This window comes from Brachyhypopomus gauderio, chromosome 1, assembly GCF_052324685.1.
Source record: "Brachyhypopomus gauderio isolate BG-103 chromosome 1, BGAUD_0.2, whole genome shotgun sequence".
NCBI lineage: Eukaryota > Metazoa > Chordata > Actinopteri > Gymnotiformes > Hypopomidae > Brachyhypopomus > Brachyhypopomus gauderio.
Window position 1 is genome coordinate 25,774,332 of NC_135211.1, and position 22,348 is coordinate 25,796,679.

General features: G+C 42.6%; 1 protein-coding gene across 4 annotated transcripts in view; it reads left to right on the forward strand.

Moving 5' to 3' along the window:
* The window catches only part of LOC143514364 (nck-associated protein 5-like), a 65,291-nt gene that overhangs the window by 1,254 nt on the left and 41,689 nt on the right, over window positions 1-22,348 (forward strand). Inside the window, exons 2-3 of one of the 4 annotated variants that reach the window (XM_077005442.1) lie at window positions 5,198-5,404; window positions 21,317-21,398. The gene's annotated coding sequence lies outside the window, so the exon portion shown is untranslated. The other 3 variants (XM_077005458.1, XM_077005449.1, XM_077005468.1) reach the window with 3 other exon arrangements.

Here is a 22,348-nt window from a genome sequence, read left to right on the forward strand (position 1 = left end):
TGCGTCAAGTTTATATGCCATAACCTACTAGCTTTGGGAGAATAGTCACCATCATATTTTATTCAGATGCTTTAAATAATCATATTAAGAAAAAAATCTATATGGTTCTCTGTGGGGAACCTAAGCAGCGCAGTATTTTGGCAGCTGTAGCACACAAGTCCTGCAGATGTGATGATCAGCCCAGGAGCAGGAGAGACCTACCATCACAGTGAAAGCAGGAGAGACCTACCATCACAGTGGGAGCAGGAGAGACCTACCATCACAGTGGGAGCAGGAGAGACCTACCATCACAGTAGGAGCAGGAGAGACCTACCATCACAGTGGAAGCAGGAGAGACCTACCAGAACCGTTGAAATAGGAAAGACTTAACATCACAGTGGAAGTAGGAGAGACTTAACATCACAGTGGGAGCAGGAGAGACCTACCATCACAGTGTATAATGTCCTCTGCCCCGGCCAGTTATGTGTAGTGCACAGCCATTATAGCTTTGTTGTTTAGTCCAAAAATAAACTGAATTCAGCAAACTGAATTAGAATCAAATCCTCACCTGGCACCACTACCCTCCTGAACAGAGAAACGAGATCTGTCTGTTTCCAATATTGGATGTATTTATCACACAATTCTGATTATCTTGAGATGTTTAGACCATAAGTTGGAAGCTTTGTGGATATACAGAAGTTGGTCCGTTGTGCTAAAGCAGTGTAAGAGTTCCCAAAGCAGTGGTCAGGGATCTTATTATGCAATGAGGACACGGAGGTTCCACACTGAAGACAGAGGTCAACACTTCTCAAGATGATTAGAGTACAGTCTCCACATTGCAATCTCTTATAGTCAAGTTCAACATGGAGTACATGATTATTATAAATGTCCAACTACAACCCAGGACTCCTTTATCCCTTTTTGTTCACACATCTTTATATGTGTTATTATGTAAGACTGAACATCAGACTGGGGGCAGAGATGAAAGATGCTATTTATAGAAGCATTCAGTATTCAGTGAACCTTCAGTAGTATTCATCATGACCATAGTGCTGAATATGACAGCATTAGTATATTTTTTTAACATAAAAAATCTAGAGTGTTCCAGAGTGATGAAATATCAGCTTGTTTGTAGTCAGCACCAGCATCTTAATGACACTGAAAAATGACACCTCCATTTTTTCATGCCTGTACACACATCCTGTACATTGCATGTAATGTTATCAGTGCTTATTCAGTCAAAACATTCCCTTAGATTTCATTTGTCCATTATACAACAGACCTGTTCTTCCTAGGCCTGAGATCTGGAGTGTATGAAATACAAGAAGGAAGTAAAAGATGAAAAAGAGATATTTTGTCTGAGAATGGCTGTGAAATCAATGTTTTGACTGAATGATGTGTGAACCTTGACATTCCTTGACACCCTCATGATTGTGCAGTTCTGAGCTTCTACATGGGGTTGATCTTTTCCTTGCTGTAGTGAGGGTCTCATGTGTGATTGTGAGTATATATGTGGGTCTTGTGTGTGTGATTGTGTCTTTAGAATATTTGTGTGGATCTCATGTGTGATTGTGTCTAGAGAGTATATGTGTGGGTCTCATGTGTGTGTGTGTGTGTGTGTGTGTGTATGATTGTCTAGAGCAGTGGTTCCCAAAGTGGGGGGTGTGCCCCCTAGGGGGGGCGCGGAGCTTGGAAGTAAAATATGTGTCAATATGGCGGGTGTGTGTAGGGGGGGCACAAAAATATTGTCATCTACTAAAGGGGGGCACGGCAGAAAAAGTTTGGGAACCACTGGTCTAGAGTATATGTGATGGATTATTTATGGGATATGGGATAGAGGGATATGTGTGAGATTGTGTCTTTAGAGTATGGACAGGATTCAAATGTGAGTTTGTAGACACAGCAGTAGTGAAACATGTGAAATGCATCTACATGTTACACCAAAACATTTGCAACTGCTTTGTCTGGACACAATACTGAGTGGAGTGTAATGGTGTGAGTTCCAGACACAGCTCAAGTGAAGAGTGCACCACACGCTGATGAATTCAATATCCTTTATTTGAGTATTGGACAGTATCCTGTATTTGAGCATTGGACTGTAACTTGTTTTTGAGTATTGGACAGTATCCTGTATTTGAGAAGATAGTTGGCAAACAAACAAATACACACAGAAGCACAAATACATAGAGATGGTGTTTTGACGGATGTTGACGTGAATGGAAGATCGCAACACCTGGTAGGATCCACATCGTTCTCTCCTCCTGTCATCTTCTATCTTTTGTGATTCTCCATAATGTTCTCCATAATGAGACACTGATGATTCTGTGAAATACGTAAAAAAAAAAAAACATTGGAATGCCTAGCTGTGGTATTACATCACAAAATTTATTGCAAATTCATTTTTTATTCAAAGTAATGGATATCACCATAGTGAAATTAAACCACATTACTGTGCCATTTACAGGACACTAAGCTATGAAATGTGCAATGAAATCTGTGGTTTTGAATAAAATATAACATTTTAACAGCTTTCCTGTTATTCCTGTCATGACTGCATTTACTGCATAAGATGTAGCAAATTACTCTAGCTCAGTACTTCAAGAGATATGTGCTTGTTTGCTGTCTTAACCAAATAAGGAAATTGCATGAGCAGGAAAGAAGATCACATTAGAAATGTGTTCAGTTTTACATTTTACACACACTCTTGTCCAGAGCAACTTACATTCTCAATCATGTTATTGAAGCAGGTGAGTGTAGTGTTAAGAATCTTGCTCAAGGACTCTTACTGGAGTCCTTGTCCTGATGGGGTTTGGACCCACAAGTCAGCATATACCCTCCTCACTACACACACCACTGCACCGTTTAGCTAGTTTTCTGGAGTGGAGTTCCAGTCTTTTAACATTAAACATCATCATTCCTTCTCCTTTCACATCTTGCTTATGTTTTTACTTTTTGTTATAATCTGAAAAGTCTGTGATCTTAAAGAGATCCTGGGAAGTCATGCACAGGATGCAGATATGGAACGAGTCTTTGGTCTGCTAGGAAATGACATCACATAGGACTGCATCTCACTCTGAAATATCTCTTCCTGTTCGCCCCCCCCTTGTAGCTATTCTCTGATCTTGGTGAGTGACCCTCTTGTGTGCCGGAGCTGATACAGAAGTGTCATTGTGTTTGCACACGTTTCCTCCACGTCCACATGGTCAATTATTCTCAATCATGTTAGTGTGCAGTGCCTGTACACTCCAGGGACGTTTTGTTTGTCTTATTGGGCAAGACTTGGAACGTGACACACACGGAAACATGCATGTGGAGACACACATGGAAACACACATGTAGAGAAACACTTAGGCTTGTCCTCAGATTACGAGATACAGGATAACATTGAGTGATATCACAGGATTGTTATTATTACATTAATGTCTCTGTTCAGATTTTGTGAGATTTTGAGCATACATTTCTTTAAGCCATGGCATGAAAACCACATTCTTGAATTACCGATAGTAGTATTTCCTTTTATGTGCTTTATGTTCAGTCTGAACGAATGGCTCATCTCACTGAAATGTTTTAATCACTGCCCGAGCCCTTGCGAGCATCATCACGGTCCCTGCCCAATCACGCATGCCCGTAATCCCACGGGCTCAGGTGTTCCACAGATTACTGTTCAGATTATTGTTACTGCGAGGTGTAGTAAGAGCTGCTGGTTGAAGACTGGATGCTCCCTCAGTCTCTAGTATAATGTTCTTTTCTCTAACACACTCAGTCACTCTCACTGCCTTAACTGGGGTTACTGTGTTTACGCTGTAATGTAAGAGGCACAATATTCTTTCCTTTCCCTTCTCAGTCTCTCTCTTCTACCCAATACTGTGTGTGTGTGTGTGTGTGTGTGTGTGTGTGTGTGTGTGTGTGTGTGTCTTTAGGAGATTACATGAGTTCATGCAGAGATGTTTAAGAACAATTTTCTCATAGGTGTATGCATGTATGTGCATGCTGCTGATTAAAGGCTGCAGGAACAGTGTAAACACACATGCGCGCACATAAACACACGTTCACATACACACACACATACACACACACACACACACACACACACACACACACACACACACACAGATGTCCGCTGTCTGCATCTCTTCATCTTGTTGACTCTCATTTTATAGCTTTTCTCTTTATTTCTTTCTTTCACATTTCATTTCATACCATGCAGTTTCCAGAAATGTTTCATACTTAAGATCTTAGCTGGGTTGAAAGTGGCAAGTCCATAATATTAGGATAGAAAAAGGCTTTCTGCCCTTTATGAGTTATTATATTACAGTAAAGTGATATTTCCTTCACAAATTTAAATGCTTACTATTACACCCCCCCCCCCCCCCCCCCCCAAAAAAAAAAAATCTTAACGCATCTAAAGGCATCAAGTGTGGTTGGTATAGTTGGTGTTATAGTTCTGCCTGGAGACTCTCACATGAGCCTTCAAAATGCACACTGTATTATTAAAATGCGAGATGGCAAAGTCTTGATGTGTGACAACTTGACACGTGTCCATAGTGTGGTAGCAGTGTAATATAGGTCAGGGGGGCAGCTGAGACACCCCAACCTGTTCCACTGAGAGAGAGGGAGAGGGGCATGTAGTCAACTCAGCCTATTCCACTGAAAGAGAGGGAGGGGGCATGTAGTCATCTCAGCCTGTTCCACTGAGAGAGAGGGAGGGGGCATGTAGTCATCTCAGCCTGTTCCACTGAGAGAGAGGGAGGGGGGCATGTAGTCAACTCAGCCTATTCCACTGAGAGAGAGGGAGGGGGGCATGTAGTCATCTCAGCCTGTTCCACTGAGAGGGAGGGGGGGCACATGGTCACGCTTCATTGATAAAAGAGTACAAGGATGTTCCTGAAAATAAACTTTATTCAATTATATGATCCTTGGGACAGAAAGCATTGAGTATGAAGGATGAGTTACCAGAGTATCATGTAGTGTACACCCAACAAGCTTTACAAAACACATAAACACACACAAATGTGTTGTAAAACAATAACAGGCAGTATAACTATTACTTAGTTATTCCAGATAGTCTAGAGGAAGAAGTCCAGATAGTCTAGATAGTCTGGTTAGTGCAGATAGTCGAGGAAGAAGAAAACAAGCAAATGTTTGGATTGAGTTTATTTATTTATCTGTTTATTTATTTTAATGGATTGAGTGCCTTTCTTCCTTCCCGTGTGTGTAGGATGCTGACCATCTCGTCCTCCTCTGTGGACCTTGTGATGTGTTCCTGTGTGTGCGGTGAGGAGGAGTCTCCAAGCCCTGGTTCTGTGCAATGATTTCACAGAGTTGGAATCAGCGTCTGGTGTCCAGGCTTGTAGTCTGCATCTCAACATATTACAGCGCTCAACCCACAACAGCCTGAGGTGATCACAGCTGAACACACAGCAAGGTTGGTCAGCTCCCCCCTTCTCTTCTAGGTTTGTCTCATATTTGCCTCTTTTTTCCCTTGGTTGGCCAGAATGATGTACAGTAAGTGGTAACTAAGTAAGTAAAATGTATTTGTATAGTGCTTTTTACAATGACTGTAGTCACAGAGCAGCGTTTACACATGTCGAAGTCCAAGTCTTCAATGAGCAAGAACAAACTCCCTAGAGCAGGGGGGGCCAACCCGTCAGAGACCAAGAGCCACATCATACACATGGGCACACTTGAGCATCACCCATCCCTTCCTCTCGCACACACACACACACACACACACACACACACACACACACACACACACACACACACACACACACACACACACACACACAGACCTCTGCTCTGCCAGATTTATTGTAAATGTCACACACAAACATAATAAAGTAATTTTCAACAATGAACAACACACCGAACAGCACATAAAAAAACATAAACACAAACTTTCATATAAATGTAAGGATCCGGAACGGCAGGGTTGGAATATGTGAATATTCTGAACTGCGTCCAGGCGTGATATGCTTCAGGACTTTGGCACGGCAGGAGGAGGTGGAGGAGGTGGGCCACGGCACGGCAAAGTTGCTCATGCATGCGCGCATGCACACTACGAGCTCTGTTATGTACGCAACTGTTGTTTTCTAGGTAAAAAGTGGATAAACTCCGTTATCAACACTTGTGACAACACCACTGACCTGCGTTCACCTTTAGGAAGAAGAGAACAGACAGTGTCAGTAGTTTTGAAGCCTCCCTCAGTCATCTGCGTTGCCTTTGCTGGACCTCGTATGTGGTTTATTCCAAACGTGTGACAGAAGACCAACGCTAATCTCACGTTTTCTACTACGTGGGTTTTAAAAGTGTTAACCACTCGCTAGGCTTGTAAACAAACCGCACACCATGAAGATTTCTGTCGCCCTCAGAGCTGATGAAGTAAGCGGGTCACGGCACAGATCGTTTCTGCAGGTGAAAGCGCGGGCCTTCTGGGCATTCAGCCCTCTCCCCAATCGGACCTGGACACAGCACAGTTCGAATGGCCCTAGTGTGAGTGCGCGCTAAGAGCCACATGAAACCAGGCAAAGAGCCGCAGGTTGGCCACTCCTGCCCTAGAGCATGAAGGAGAAACCTTGAGGGGAACTAGAACTGAAAGTGGAGACCCATCCTCTTCTGCTTGATAACAGTAAATAGTGAAATATGTAAACAAAAAATGAAGAATGTCCGTAATAGTTTTCTCTAAGTCCTGGTCGTGGTTCGCAGGGTGTTGGTGTGTCCAAAATCCATCTGGCACATGAAGGTCTGATCAGGGTGAAGGAGAGGGGCACAGGAGAAGGACATTGGGGATGTTGGGAGGTGCCATAGCAGCTGAGACATCAGGAGTAGGATTACTTCAGCAGAAAGAGAGAAAAGATTATTAGGCATGACAAAGTACAGAGAAGTGTAAATTAGTGGACTGTAGTGTGCAAGGATGGACTCCAGCAGATCTAGCTATGGCACAGCTGTATGGGCGGAGTCAGAGGATACATGGCTGTAAGGGCGGAGTCTGAAGGCACACGGCTGTAAGGGCGTAGTCTGAAGGCACACGGCTGTAAGGGCGTAGTCTGAAGGCACACGGCTGTAAGGGCGTAGTCTGAAGGTAGCATGGGCATGAGGCACCCTGGGGCATTGTGCCACTTCAGTCAACAAACTTGAGTGACAAAAAGCAGTGAAGTGAGCATCATAATATCACTAGTTTACCATAATGGGAATAAACCCGCAGATCTACACCTTTACCCAAGATAGGAAAAAAAAAATGCTTGACTATACAAATGGGTTTTCATGAGATATGGGTTTCCATTGAATGCCTTTTAATGGAACATTAAAGCACAAATCAATGTACATTTTGATAGTGATTTTGAACAGTTGAAATTTTACTTATAACCTTTGGTTTTTTGGACCGAATTACATTATACCATTTTTCTGCAAAAGCTCAAAACCTCTTCAGAAAGCAAATCATTTATTTTATTGTGGCAAGAGTGGAAAAATGGGCCATCACTGTCTGTCATCGTTGCCATGTGTTCAAAAATAACGATCAGACTTCTCGTTTAGCTTTGAAGAATCATGTGTGGACTATGCGTATATGACGACTTGAACATCTGCGTGTGTGGAGTAGCTGCTCACTTTGACTCCCCTTCTCCCTTTATGAGGCCCACATGCTGTCTGCTCTCGGGGCTTCACACTGCAGACAACACTCATTGTTTGGCTGGCGGATCAAAGCAACATTTACTTCCTCCTACTTCTTTCTCATATAGTAAATGTATTGGTTTCATTTATCACATTTTTCCCCTGCATTGGGGGAATGATATTGCAGTTATGGCATCAGTCCGAGTATGGGAGGAAATCTCTTTTGTAAGTGGAGTGTCTAATTCCAGGGGCTAGTGGAGAGTGTAATCTTAGGGGCTGGTGTAGCGTGTTATCCTAGGGGCTAGTGGAGTGTGTAATCCTAGGGGCTAGTGGAGTGTGTTATCCTAGGGGCTAGTGGAGTGTGTAATCCTAGGGGCTAGTGGAATGTGTAATCCTAGGGGCTAGTGGAATGTGTAATCCTAGGGGCTAGTGGAGTGTGTAATCCTAGGGGCTAGTGGAGTGTGTAATCTTAGGGGCTAGTGGAGTGTGTAATCCTAGGGGCTAGTGGAGGGTGTAATCTTAGGGGCTAGTGGAGTGTGTAACATCTGATATATATTTTTGTGCCACTTTCTAATTTATACTTTATATAAACTTCACTGATTCTAAAGCCCATATGTTTAAAAACGCACACACAACGTATACACAACACAATTATAGCTTATAAGTATTTGAAACATGACAGTTTTAGTGGAAAAGTGTGGAAAAGTGGAAAATGGATCATTGGACTAATACAAGTTCATGAGCTTTGCGTGAATTTGGATATAGACACAGGCTTTGGTGTTTTGTCTCTGTACTCCAGAACAGTAACTAAGAGGATGAATTTCTGAAGCCACGTCTTTGCTGTCATATTAGGGCATGCTGCATTAACAATGCCAGAACAACTGGCCTCTTTATACACAGGACCCTCTGTTCAGGGGATCACATTTAAAATTACTAGTTATATTTATTACTAGTTGGGACTAGTTATAAATCCTAAGGATTTGGATAACCCTTACCCAAATCCTTAATGATGCTCCACCATGTCTGCAATAAAACCATTTTCAGCTTCTGCTTGTTTTCCTCTGTTTTGGACTTCAGCAAGAATTGCATGCTCAGTTGGATTCAAATCATGCGACTGACAAATCATGTGACATTGCCAGTGAAGTACATTTACAGTTTTTGACGACTGCTAACGTGCGTTTGTCCAATCTGTAGTCACATTTTCAAAACTCCAAACACAGTGAACACAACATCAGTTTTCAGTAGGGCTGAACGATTAATTGCATTTGCGATAATCTCGCGATATTTTAAAACGCGATTCTCTGATCGCACAGGCTGCGATTTAAACTGGTCACGTGACTTGGGAGCGAGCCGAGCCGAGCACGAACGGAGCAAACCCGAGCAGGAGGCAGGGAGGTGGAGAAGTGAAGTTAACACAGCGCACTTTAACTTGTTGCACAATGGCTTCAGGCTCGACAGAAGCTGACACAACTGAAAGTCTAATACCAAAGAGGGGCAGCACATCAGTTGTGTGAAATTACTTTGGCTGCTCAACGTCAGGTACTGTGTAAAACGTGCCTTGCTACTGTTACTACGACGTGAGATAACACTACAAACCTTCAGCATAAAAAACAACACCACAAAGCCTCGTATGATATTTGTAAGGCTAAATTGCCAACGTCTTCAAATACGCCAAAGTGTTTCTCTGCGCTTAAACAGCCTTAAGCCTGGTTTATACTTGACACGCCGCGAGCGGCGCGAGGGTCCGCGCGACGAAAATGACGTAATCGCTGTGGCTCCGCCCGTGCGCGAGGGCCTCGCGCGCTGTCCGTTCGCGAGGTCGTGCACCTCTCGAATTTTGTAACTTCGCGCGCGCGCCGCGCTTCAGCGCGATGGACAAAGTCATGTTTGCCATAGGGCTGAACGATTAATTGCATTTGCGATAATCTCGCGATATTTTAAAACGCGATTCTCTAATCGCACAGGATGCGATTTAAATTGGTCACGTGACTTGGGAGCGAGCCGAGCCGAGCACGAACGGAGCAAACCCGAGCAGGAGGCAGGGAGGTGGAGAAGTGAAGTTAACACAGCGCACTTTAACTTGTTGCACAATGGCTTCAGGCTCGACAGAAGCTGACACAACTGAAAGTCTAATACCAAAGAGGGGCAGCACATCAGTTGTGTGAAATTACTTTGGCTGCTCAACATCAGGTACTGTGTAAAACGTGCCTTGCTACTGTTACTACGACGCGAGATAACACTACAAACCTTCAGCATAAAAAACAACACCACAAAGCCTCGTATGATATTTGTAAGGCTAAATTGCCAACGTCTTCAAATACGCCAAAGTGTTTCTCTGCGCTTATACAGCCTTAAGCCTGGTTTATACTTGACGCGCCGCGAGTAGCGCGAGGGTCCGCGCGACGAAAATGACGTAATCGCTGTGGCGCGAGCCACGTTACAGGCCCTATGACCAAATGTCCCTTCTGCATGCAATGGATCCCGGCTTCAGAGACATTTCAGCTGAAGACTGCCAGGGGTGAATAAGGCATACCAAGCTTTTCTACCCCAGGCCCATGGCAAGGGCCAACATCAGATGTGATGTGGATGAAAACATGTGGCCAACTGCTGAAGGCCGTTTAGATTAGACCTAACAAGACTGTTCAGTTTTGTATTCTGTTTTTTTCCCTTGTGTGGCTTTTTTTGTATATGTGTATTTTTACACATATGGGACCATGGCTAATTATGTTTACAATTACGAAAATTATTTTTTGGGTTAGGCCACAATTTACAGTAATGTCCCTAATACAGTAAAATATACCCTTTACTGCAAAACTGTTACTGACTCCTTTTTTGTCTAATCTACATTCCATATAGTACCTAACAGTAAATATCACTCATTGTGTAGACAGTATGTTGCCAAAAATGCACACATTTGAAAAAAAGGTCCAAATGAAGCGGATTACATTAAAAATGAACTGACTAAGAAAACAACAGATGTTACTGTAAAATGTCTGTTGTTTGCTGGGAGAGGGTAAAATATTACATGTAATACTGTTTCTGTATTGCCATCAAATGTTAGTTTTTTTACAGTGGTTGTGCAGTGATTGACTATGTTCATCTCGAAAAGAGAATATGTGCTAGTGTTTGAAAGAATGATTGGATACTGAACCAGGTTTGCTGTGTTTTAACAAAGTTGTTTGCATTGTGAAATGCAGAGTTGTTATTTAGTTAAGAAAATGCGCTTTTGAACACGATATTAACTATTTGGCTATTTGTGTGAGGTCAATGTGTTGCTGTGTTTAGAGTTTTGACAATGTATCACAAGTATTGGGAAATGCACGTTAGCAGTCGTCAAAAACTGTAATACAATTTTGCCTTGAGCAGTTGTGTTTGAGCCCACTGACCTCATACTGCTGTGCAGTCTATTGCAGTAGATTGCACTGTGAGTAAAGGTGTTTTAATCCTTCAGGTGTTATTTGGTTTCCAGCATCGGTCTGTCTCCTGGTGCCAGGGTCTGGGTTTGGTGGGTGCCATGGGCCCAGTTCTTTTAGTCAGCCACTTGTTATCTGCAGTCAGCCATCATCACACTGTTGCATGATATTTGACACACGCTCAGAGTCTGTCTGCAATGTGTGGCCAGCTATGAAAGCCCAGCTAATTGGATAGATAGTTAACTAACTTACCTAATGCTTTGTTCCTAGACAGGTGAGAGATCCCATTAAGACAATCAGATCCCATTAAATATTAGATTAGAGTTAGTTAGTTTGTTAGGTGCTCCTTGGATGCCTAAGAATAGAATTCTGATCACTGTGTGTGTGTGTGTGTGTGTGTGTGTGTGTGTGTGTGTGTGTGTGTGTGTGTGTGTGTGTGTGTGTGCGTGTGTGTGTGTGTGTGCTGATGGCACAACATTGCCATTGTTTCATTTTAGACAAAATTATTTTAGACCAGTTATCCCACAGACACACACATTATAAACCAGCTTGGCCTGAAGTGTTACTGTAGGTTGCCCAGTGATCTAGTACCTAGTATTCTAGTATGACTCTGCTCACTCACCACAGCCTGCTTTACCATGTGGAGATAAGTTGGCCAGTCACAACACATGTTTCAGTATACAGAGAAACATGAGACTGTTGCTCACAGCCTTGAACAGCCGTTTCGCCCCACGCCAGGTGCATGAGCTCTGCCCACTTCCTGGCAACCACTTGACAGGCAGCAGTGGTGGATGTTCAGGGTGGGGTCACTCTCTGTAGCAGTGGTGGATGTTCAGGGTGGGGTCACTCTGCAGCAGTGGTGGATGTTCAGGGTGGGGTCACTCTGCAGCAGTGATGGATGTTCAGGGTGGGGTCACTCTGCAGCAGTGGTGGATGTTCAGGGTGGGGTCACTCTGCAGCAGTGGTGGATGTTCAGGGTGGGGTCACTCTCTGCAGCAGTGGTGGATGTTCAGGGTGGGGTCACTCTCTGCAGCAGTGGTGGATGTTCAGGGTGGGGTCACTCTGCAGCAGTGGTGGATGTTCAGGGTGGGGTCACTCTGCAGCAGTGGTGGATGTTCAGGGTGGGGTCACTCTCTGCAGCAGTGGTGGATGTTCAGGGTGGGGTCACTCTCTGCAGCAGTGGTGGATGTTCAGGGTGGGGTCACTCTGCAGCAGTGGTGGATGTTCAGGGTGGGGTCACTCTCTGCAGCAGTGGTGGATGTTCAGGGTGGGGTCACTCTGCAGCAGTGGTGGATGTTCAGGGTGGGGTCACTCTCTGCAGCAGTGGTGGATGCTTTCTGGCTGATTGTGAGACGGCCATGTTGGCTCTGCTCTCTGGGTGGCCAGGAGTGTGGGACAGCCATGTTGGCTCTGGTCTCCAGGTGGGGAGGTTTAGTTCCTCACTGCTGTCACTGCCAGATGCTGATACTTCAGCTCCAGTGGGAAAAGAGGACACTGTGAACATCTGATTCATTCCTCTGGAATGACAAAACTGACATAACTAATGCTAACTGCCTGACAGCAGTCTGGTCTGGGAAGGACAATTTTGTGGAATATTATCAAAACACAAAACACATGCACATACAGCTGATAAAGCAAATTCTAGAAAGAGTCCACAAAATGGGTGCTGCCCGTAATCTTTGTGAGGTCTTTGTTTCATAGTTCATCCAAAAATATTTTGACTGAGTCTACAGGTTCATTAAATTAACCTCTTCAAAGCCATGTTAAGTCATTATTATATAAATGTTTATGGATTTAACTCTGTGTTTGAGACATATTACACACATAAAATATCTCAGCATCTTTGTTTTCATTAATCCAGAGCTTTCACTTTCAGAGCTTTCACTCAGAGTGTTTCCTGCTTTCAAACAGATCAAAAGTGTCTTTGCTTTGTGTGTATAGTACACGCAAATCCAGAAAAAAACAAAACCAGTATGAAAAACATCTCACTTTTTGCACCCTTTTAAACAACCCAGTGTGCACCCCAGTTCCCATGGTTACACCACACCACATTCAGATGTGACGTATGATGTCACTCCTCTGAAGCGGGAATGTCCTGCAGCTGATTGTCCTGTGAAGCAGGAATGTCCACACACACACACACACACACACACACAGACAAAGGACTCAACAAATATGAACCTAAACAGTGTGAACTGGTCAAACCATCAGCCAACTGTTGGAGGAGTGACATCATACCAGAGCCAACATGGCTGTCCCACACTCCTGGCCACCCAGAGAGCAGAGCCAACATGGCCGTCTCACATTCCTGGCCACCCAGAGGCAGAGCCAACATGGCCGTCCCACACTCCTGGCCACCCAGAGAGCAGAGCCAACCACTTACCAGTTGCGCTGCTCAGGGGAGAATGTTCCAATAGCTTACAAAAGTGTATTATTAGTATATGTTAGAGTGTAGTCAACTTGCATAAAATTTCCTTTTGATCAAATCAATGGCAGTATATGTGATAGAAGTGTCACTGAATATTCAAGGTGTCTGCTCAAGTTCTTGACTTATGCCTTACTTTTAAGGCCTGTAGATATGATGTGTCATAACGAGGCAGTACTAAGTCCTACTTTAAACCGTCTTCAGCATTCACCTTAGACTGTACTTAGAGAAATACCGCTATGTAGACCATCATGTTCTTCAGAAGGAATGATGTATTGTCCTGGTGTCCTACAGTATGTGTTCCCCGTAGGTGTGATTAATCCTCTAGTGTGCTTTTAGCTCATGTGGGCCAGACAGTATAAATAAGACAGCTGGATTACTATGTGCCTCACAATATATAAACAACACCTTGGTGAACTTTGATGTGCTATGTTTAGAGAGCCTGCAGTATTCTAACAAATATTACATTTGAAATAAATATCATAATCATGCCATCTCTTTTGAGAACTCATTGATCACGCCATGCAAGACGTCTTTATGGATGACCAGCTTTTTTCTCAGATCACAAACCTCAGATCGTGCAGGTCTGTCCTCTCACTCTTGACAGTCATACCGTATTGTCACGGTACGGCGGGCCCCCTACTGGTCGCCTCCGTCTACAGCGGCAGCTGTCCTGTTGTTGTTGTGTTGTGTTCATCCCTCAGGTGGGCGGAGCCCGCGATCCGTCTCACCTGAGGGTCGTTTGTTTGTCTGTATGTCTTGTCTTTGTACCAGTTGACCACTGGTAATTATATCCTTCATTTGGATCAAGTCACGGGTTTTGGTTTGTGCACTTTTTCTATTAAACCATCCTTTTTCTCTGAGACTTGGCGTGATTGCTTCCATTTTATTTCGCTCACCCTGCCCGTCACAGGTTTGTCCTCTCAAACCTGACAGTCGTGCAGGTCTTAGTTCTCAAACCTGACATATGTGCAGGACTGTCCTCTCAGGAATGAGGTATGAACTGTAAAATAGAGCTGTATGATGAGCAGATTCTGTCACCAGATTGTGCTGAATATTTTATTCATTCTGCATAACGATCTCTTTTCCAAGGTTTACAAAATTAGAACACAACAAATGAGAAGAACATAATCTTCTCCACTCTGGTCATCTTATCAAATTCCTCATCCGCTCCATTTGAGCCTCAAATTATTTTTCTTTTTATTCTTCTTCCACAGTGTGTGAGAAAGTATTAATTTGCTATAGTGATTGGTTCTATGTTCATAGGGGGCTCATTGTGTTTAATGTTTTGCTGGATGTCCTCTTAGAGGAGAACATGCACTGTTTTTGAGATATCTGTATTCTTTATTATGTTGTCTTGGATATTACCCTAAGACCTCTGACCCTTAACAAGCCATCATTCCCATGTTCCCATGTGACACTGTGTTTAGGGGCTTTCTAGACATCGGCTCCTCTGTTGGCGTGTAGGTTCCTGCTCCTGGCTACGTTAGGGCACTGTTCATTTATCCAGTGGTTCAAGAGTTAATTTCCAGCAGCAACTGAGAGAGGAGGGGACTAAAGAGGAGGGGATAGAGGGGCTGGTCCACAGCTGCTGTAATGAGCCCGCTGAGACGTCTACAGGGGAGCCTGACCCCCTTCCCCTCTCCCTCTATCTCTCTCCCTCTCTCTCCCTCTTGCATGCGGAACAATGGCATACGAGCAGGTCGCGTTCCGGCGTTCTCTGCTGCTGCCCCCACATGGGCTTCTCTGGATTCTGATTGGCCAGATCAGCTTCCGTACAGCCACACATACACAGTCGCACGCAGCGGTACGTCTGCAGGGAGCGTGCTCAGTACGCAGAGCGCACACAGCGCTGGTCCTGGATTACACACGCGTATAATCCACTCCTGAATGCACATTGGTTTACCCTACAAGCCTGTGGCTCGGGGCTGCAGGACTTGATGGTTTGGAATGTTGGGCCCCATTTGGAAGACATGACTGAGATTATTACAGTGACCACAATACAGGACGCACAGACAATCCGTTTTTAGTAACGGATTTAGTGGCTGTGGATGGGGCTGTGACAAGGTAGGATTGTGTGTGTGTGTGGTGTGTATGATGTGTGTTGTGTGTATGGTGTGTGTGGTGTTTGTGGTGTGTGTGTGATATATGTATGTTTTGTGTGTGTGAGTTTGTTTGATATATATGTTGTGTGTGTGTGTGTATGTGTGTGTGTGTGTGTGTGTGTGTGTGTGTGTGTGTGTGTGTGTTTGGTATGTATGTTATGTGTGCGTGAAAGAGGCGAAATTGTATTTAAAAAACAATTTCAGGGTGTTTGTGAGCACACAGCGGTCTATGATGTTGTATTTGTTGTTGTCTGGGATTGTATTCATAAACATTTGTGTGTGGATGAAGATTGTTGCACACACGTTTACTGTTGCAGACAGCTTTCTCTGCACAGAATGTGCTTTGTGGTGTGGTATATATGTTAAAATGCAATCTCCTAGTTTCTCCTCATTTCTGTTTAGGTTACTCTATTACAATTACAATTTTATATATATATATATATAAATTGCGTGCGACTGTATATATACATCAGTTTTTATGTATATGTATTTTATATAAACATATACGTATATGTGTGTGTGTGTGTGTGTGTGTGTGTGTGTGTGTGTGTGTGTGTGTGTGTGTGTGTGTGTGTGTGTGTGTGTGTGTGTGCGCATGCATGTGATGTTCTAAAGTTCAGTTTTGGACAGTACTTTCATCTATGTGGTCTGAAAAGGCTACCCAGTAACAGCTTGCTCACAAAGACAGCATCAGTTTACTTGTGTGGGTGCATTTGAGGTAGTGGTTAGGTGACAATGTTTTTTTGAAAGGTCTTGCAATTTTCTGGTTCTGGCATGTGATCTGGGTCCCTTGTCTAAACCTATTTCCTCACAGAATTCTGGAACACTAGATCTTGTTTCCTCACAGAGTTCTGGAACACTAGATCTGGTTTCCTCATAAAGTTCTGGAACACTACATCTGGTTTCCTTATAAAGTTCTAGAACACTAGATCTGGTTTTCTCATAGAGTTCTGGAACACTAGAACTCTTTTCCTCACAGTGCTCTGAAACACTAGAACCTGTTTCCTCACAGAACTCTGGAACACTAGAACTTTTTTCCTCACAGAGCTCTGGAACACTAGAACCCATTTCCTCACAGAGCTCTGGAACACTGGTGTAGCTGTTGGCTTCTGGTGAGCCACTGAGCTCCCAGCCTGAGGCGCTGATGGCAGGTGGTAGGGGAGTTGTGGAATGCACACCATGTGGTAAGGGTGTGGTAGGAGGGTCTGTCATTTCAACATGAATGTGTCTTTGATTAATGTCTATTTAACAACCTAAAACATTCCAGACATAACACGTATAGGTTCATGATCTGCTATGTTGTAAAAGGTTTGAAAAATAATTATCACTTTCACTTTTTTCATTGTTTTTTGAGAGATTTGATATTTATTCTTGGAGTGACCTAATCTTGGAGTGTTTATGAAAAAGATGCAGGGTCTTCACATCTCACAGCTGTTCAGCTGATTTTTTTGTTACATGGAGTCCATGGTGTGTCACATATCTAGTTTGTCTTCCTTAGACATAATCTCTAAATCCCATTCCTGAGTTAATCCCAACATTGTGTGAGTCATGAACATGACCACGACCATAATGAGCATCTCACCACACCTGCTAAAGTGTGTTTTATGTGGTTTTGTGATTGGTGCATGTGGTATGAACATTCTGCTGCCTCTGATATTGGACATAGAAGGTAACACATTGAAAAACTTCTTTAGATTACTTGAAGAAGTCAATATAGTAAAATAATATTAAAAAGCTAAATTTACATGTTAATATGCAGTTTTACTTAACACTTACCCAAGTTTAACGTCTAATCTCTCAATTTATAATTTTAAAATTTTACATCATAGGTGTTATAGGACCCCATAGTGTTTCAGAATGTTAGCCTCTTTGCAAATACTGGTTTTTACCCAAATGGTTGCTAGGTAACTAAGGGTAAAAGGAAAACAGGAAATGTTAGGAATGAATGTTAGAAATAGAACAAATTCTTCCTAATGTGCTTTTACACAAGCTTATTGAAATGCTACAGTCAGTCCAAAATTTTAACAGGTTTTTTAGATACCTCTTCTCTTCCAGTGACTTGACATGGTGCTATTGGGAAGAACATAAGGGCTAAATAATGTAAGGGTTAAAGAATGTAAGGGCTGAATATACATTCGCACTCAGGTGCTTAATGCTTGTTCATATTAAAGCAATGTAATCAACACAAAACCTTTGTCACGTTTGTCCTGTTTGTTAACTTTGTCATGTTTGAACGTTTGTCGTTGGGAAATTCCATAATGAACACATCATTCACAGTTATGTTCTGACATTATTTCACAGAGGGTGAAAATGAGTGGATCTACTGGATATGTAGAGGATGGTTAAAACCCCAGAACAGGGCTGCTGCGGCCACCACACACACGGTCTTAGTCAGCATGCTCAGCTGCTCTGGGGATGCTGGGTTATTGTGCACATTTAATAAAGTAGTATTTTTACCACATTTGCCCCACTATCAGTCACACTACAGTGGTTTTAGATTAAGTGTTTAAAGACGAAAGTGTCCCAGTAGTCTGCTAATATCCACTGCACAATACATGGCTCATCAGTTGTTGTAATCTGGGTCTTTGCAATATCAATATTGCAGAAGGCTGCAATATGCAAATGAGCCTTTTAACGAATTACTTTTTTGTAATGTGCTGTGAGCACCTTAACCAATCCGCATACCCAGATGAGTGATTTAAATGTAAAAAAAATAATATTTACGCATTAAGACTAATTAACACAATTAGACATATTAGCACAATAAGACATGTTAAGATGTGTTATTAAACAGAAGACAACTGCTCGAACTTGAATAATCTTGATGTCAGAATTCAGAGTCACAAAGGGTGTCACAGCTGAGTTAAGGCTTTGGCATTGTTTTGGTCTTGAAGTGTTACTGAGTTAACCAAACAGAGTGGTCCAAGACTTCCAGAAGCTAAACTAAATTTGTTTTAAGTAGATAAGGCAGCCCTGACAGATTGGAAAATCACAGTGGTTATTCAAAATCAGTTCTTCACAGGACCGGACACCATGCAAAATATTCCACTTTGTCAGCTGGGATACATAATCCTTACCAGGGCCTCCACACCAATATAGAGCTTTATTTAGTTGAAGCTGCTCCCTTTAATGTTGTTTACAAAAAGCTGCATCAAACACAATGACACAAATCCCATGAAATTCAGAAGCAACCCTGCAGAGGCCCTTTCATTTGCCCTACAGACGGATGGATATCATGTTTAAGGGGGGGGGGGGGGGGGGGGGGGTTGTCCATCTCCGTGGTTAAGAAGACTATTCCTGGAACCCTTTAAATTGATTTCTCTTGAACTTGAGTAGTGGTGGTCCATCAATTGACATGAACAATGCATTAGTTTGCTGAAAACTGCTTCATTAATGTAGTGCATTAGAAGATGTGAGAGAGTTCAGAAGGCCAATGCTTTATGTTATATGCCATTGCTATACATTACATGTTGGTGTTTTTAACCTAATAAGTGATCAGAGCTGTCCTGGGTGTTGCGTACAGTGCAGGGTTTGTGTTCATCTGTGATCAGAGCTGTCCTGGGTGTTGGGTACAGTGCAGGGTTTGTGTTCATCTGTGATCAGAGCTGTCCTGGGTGTTGGGTACAGTGCAGGGTTTGTGTTCATCTGTGATCAGAGCTGCCGTGGGCGTTGGGTACAGTGCAGGTGCTTTAGTCAGGGCTGAGAAGAGGCTATTTTTAGTGACGGGCCTTTGAGAAACCTTGGAGAAGATTGCTGTTTTATTACCCTGAAACGTTTAAAATCAGAATCTCACTCCCTCTACTGTTTGGTATGTGTCCAGCATTGATTCAGTGTCTCTTCAGTGTGTGTCTAACACTGAATTAGTGTCTCTGCCTAAGATAGATATACATTTTCCCGTTTTTGAAATAACTCTGTTCATATCTTAATCATTGAATTGTGTGTGTTCCATCAGCCTTCTGATTAATCCTGATGATGATCTTTTCACAGTGTCTTTTTATTCTTTTTTCATGTAATAAAGAAAGAAAAATCTCAGGGCCAAAAAGTTACAAGAAAAAATCTGTAGTATTTACAAGGCAAAAATCATACAGAAACTGAGATGCATGGCACCAGTAATACTTTAGCTGGCTAATCCACAGCTGTCAGGGAAAATGAGAAAATGAGCACAACAAATCACACAAAAACCGCGTTAACTAGAAATCAGGGTGCTATATACCTATATCTATGAAATAGGTATGACTAACATGACATCAAATGACAGTCAACATGACTAAAATACATCTGTCAGTGTATATTCCTTAATCCAGCGTTAATATGTTAGTCTATGTATTGATATAATGGATTATTACTGAATACTATATTTTATAACATTATTTAATTGTTGCTCAACCTACCTGTGGGATGAGGGGTTTCCAGATTTTCTGTATTTAGACACGGGCACACATTATTACACAAACACAAACAGTCATACCCTGTTTTGGAAGAACATTATAGTAATCCATAGTAAGACCCTCTCTTAGGTCCATGTTAATATGACTGATGGATGTAGTTGGATGGTTGTAGCTCACTCTGTGGAGGTTCTGCTCAGATGCATATACAGATCTGGGGACTGAGAAGAACGATGTCATGGAAACAGCATGACTCTGATGTGCTAACATGCTAACACGTGTTGGCCAGTAATCGCTCCAGGAGACGATCAACACCAGACTGTGGACCACACATGTTTCTCTGGAAACGATGTGTACTACAGACTACAATTAGTACTACTTCTACCTGTTTTACTACAGTGCAGAGAGAGAGAGAAATGAAGAATGAGGGAGAGCATGAGAGAGAGAAAAGGAGAAAGAGAGAGAGAGAGAGAAAGTGAATGTGAGAGAAAGAAAGAGGGAGAGAAAGAGAGAGAGAGATAGAGAGGCAGTAAACACATTGACACTTGATCAAAGAAGATCCCTTACTTAGAGTGACAGAAGCTCCACCATGATGCTGTAAATGGGAGGAGTTGGGGTGTTGAAACCTAACAGGATTAACCACACCCCTAACTGGGTTAACCACGCCCCTAACAGGATTATACATGCACCCTAACAAGATTAACCACGCCCCTGCCAAAGAGTGGAGGGAGACTCAGAAGCGGAGTAAGTGAGATAAGGATGCAGGATCATGATCTAACAGATCTAAAGGGATCTGTTGGTTTTAACTGACTGGATTCTGCATTGTTAATTTATTGCTTTATTCTGCTGTGTGGCTGGGTATATCAATATTATTAGTGATGATTTTCAGGCACATTGTAGAACAGGCCCTAATTGACATGTAGTAATATCTGTCCAGTACTAAGGTCATAGTCCATAGTCATTTACCCAACAGTGAATGAAGCCACCACTGCAGTTAATACATTATGTTGTGCTATGAGCAAGTACATTCCTGATGCACAGTGGCTTCCTCAGGGCCAAAATGTACAGGACTTATCCAGTACATACCCAAACCTGTCTCCACTCTGGAATCATTCAGCCTCCCATGTTAAAGCTCCCAAACTCCTATGGGAATGTTGTCAAATGTGTGAGCAGCTGTGTAGGCAGAGTGATAATGTGTGAGCAGCCTTGTAGGGAGAGTGATCAGTGCCATAGACCTGTGTGCATGTCAAAGTGCAGGCACGGTGTGTTTGATCAGTCTAGCATTCATTAGACAAGTAATTGCAATGCTGAACTGTGATTTTTGACTGAAATTGATTTTCTTTTCTCTTGCACCGTGTCTCTTGCTCAATGTGTCTGTTTGATTGTTTTTGTGTGTTTTAGACTAATTCTGGAGCAGGAGGTGCCTGAAGGGGAGCGTTGCTAAATCTGGACGTTTCAGTGCTGTGGAACATTGGATTATAAGGCAGGTCAAGTTTACTTCTAAAGTATTAGCAATTAAATTGGACAAACTGTCAGTAGGCACAGATACTATGTCTAATTAGTAGGGGTGTGACGATACACTCAGTTCACGAGACGAGACACGATATTGGGTTCACGAGGACGAGACGAGACTTTAAGAACACTAAAATGACAAATTATATGACTGGACAACAGACTTTTATTTAACTGAGTTACACATGCATTTTGAAATGTTTTATTATAACTCTTAACATGCATGATGTAAGCAAGAACTTTTAATAAACTTCTTCCTCTACAAATTGAAATTAAAATAAAATTTCATAAAAGTTAAAATAAATAAAAAATTTTAATATTTCTCCTTTTTTCAAGCGCAAAAAATATGTGCAAAACAAAAAGTTCTTCTCTGTCAATACAGAGAGCCTGACCAAGTATGTCACTGAATTTGCTGCAACTACACTGCCAGATTAGCATATTAGCATCCCCACACTGCTCCCGATATCCTATGCTGTCTCAACTTGCCAAAGCGCCTTTCTGTCCCTGCTACCTCTGTTCAAGTGAGATATGTTGATTTGAGTACTGAGCTGTGGTGGTGCTGTAAATGTCTCTGCATCCTGCTCGTATTAGTCGCGGTGTACAGCATTATTTTCATACAATGTTTGTATATGGTCCGTGTCTTATCAGTCACTCTCTTGCCATTTATCATTTCCGCCGGGTACCCAAAATGCTGCCAAACAAACGATTTGAAAGTGGCGGGGGCATCTTCAATAGTAATACCTGTATTTTCCGACGTCATTCTGGCTGCTTGCTGGATCACAAATCCCGCTGAATTACATTTCGCGAGATCTCGTCACACCCCTACTAATTAGACAATAAACGTTTTTTTTTTGTAATGAAGAATCAGTGAGGCATACAAAATACTGAGCAAAATGTCAAGACATTTTTTTAATTTATGAT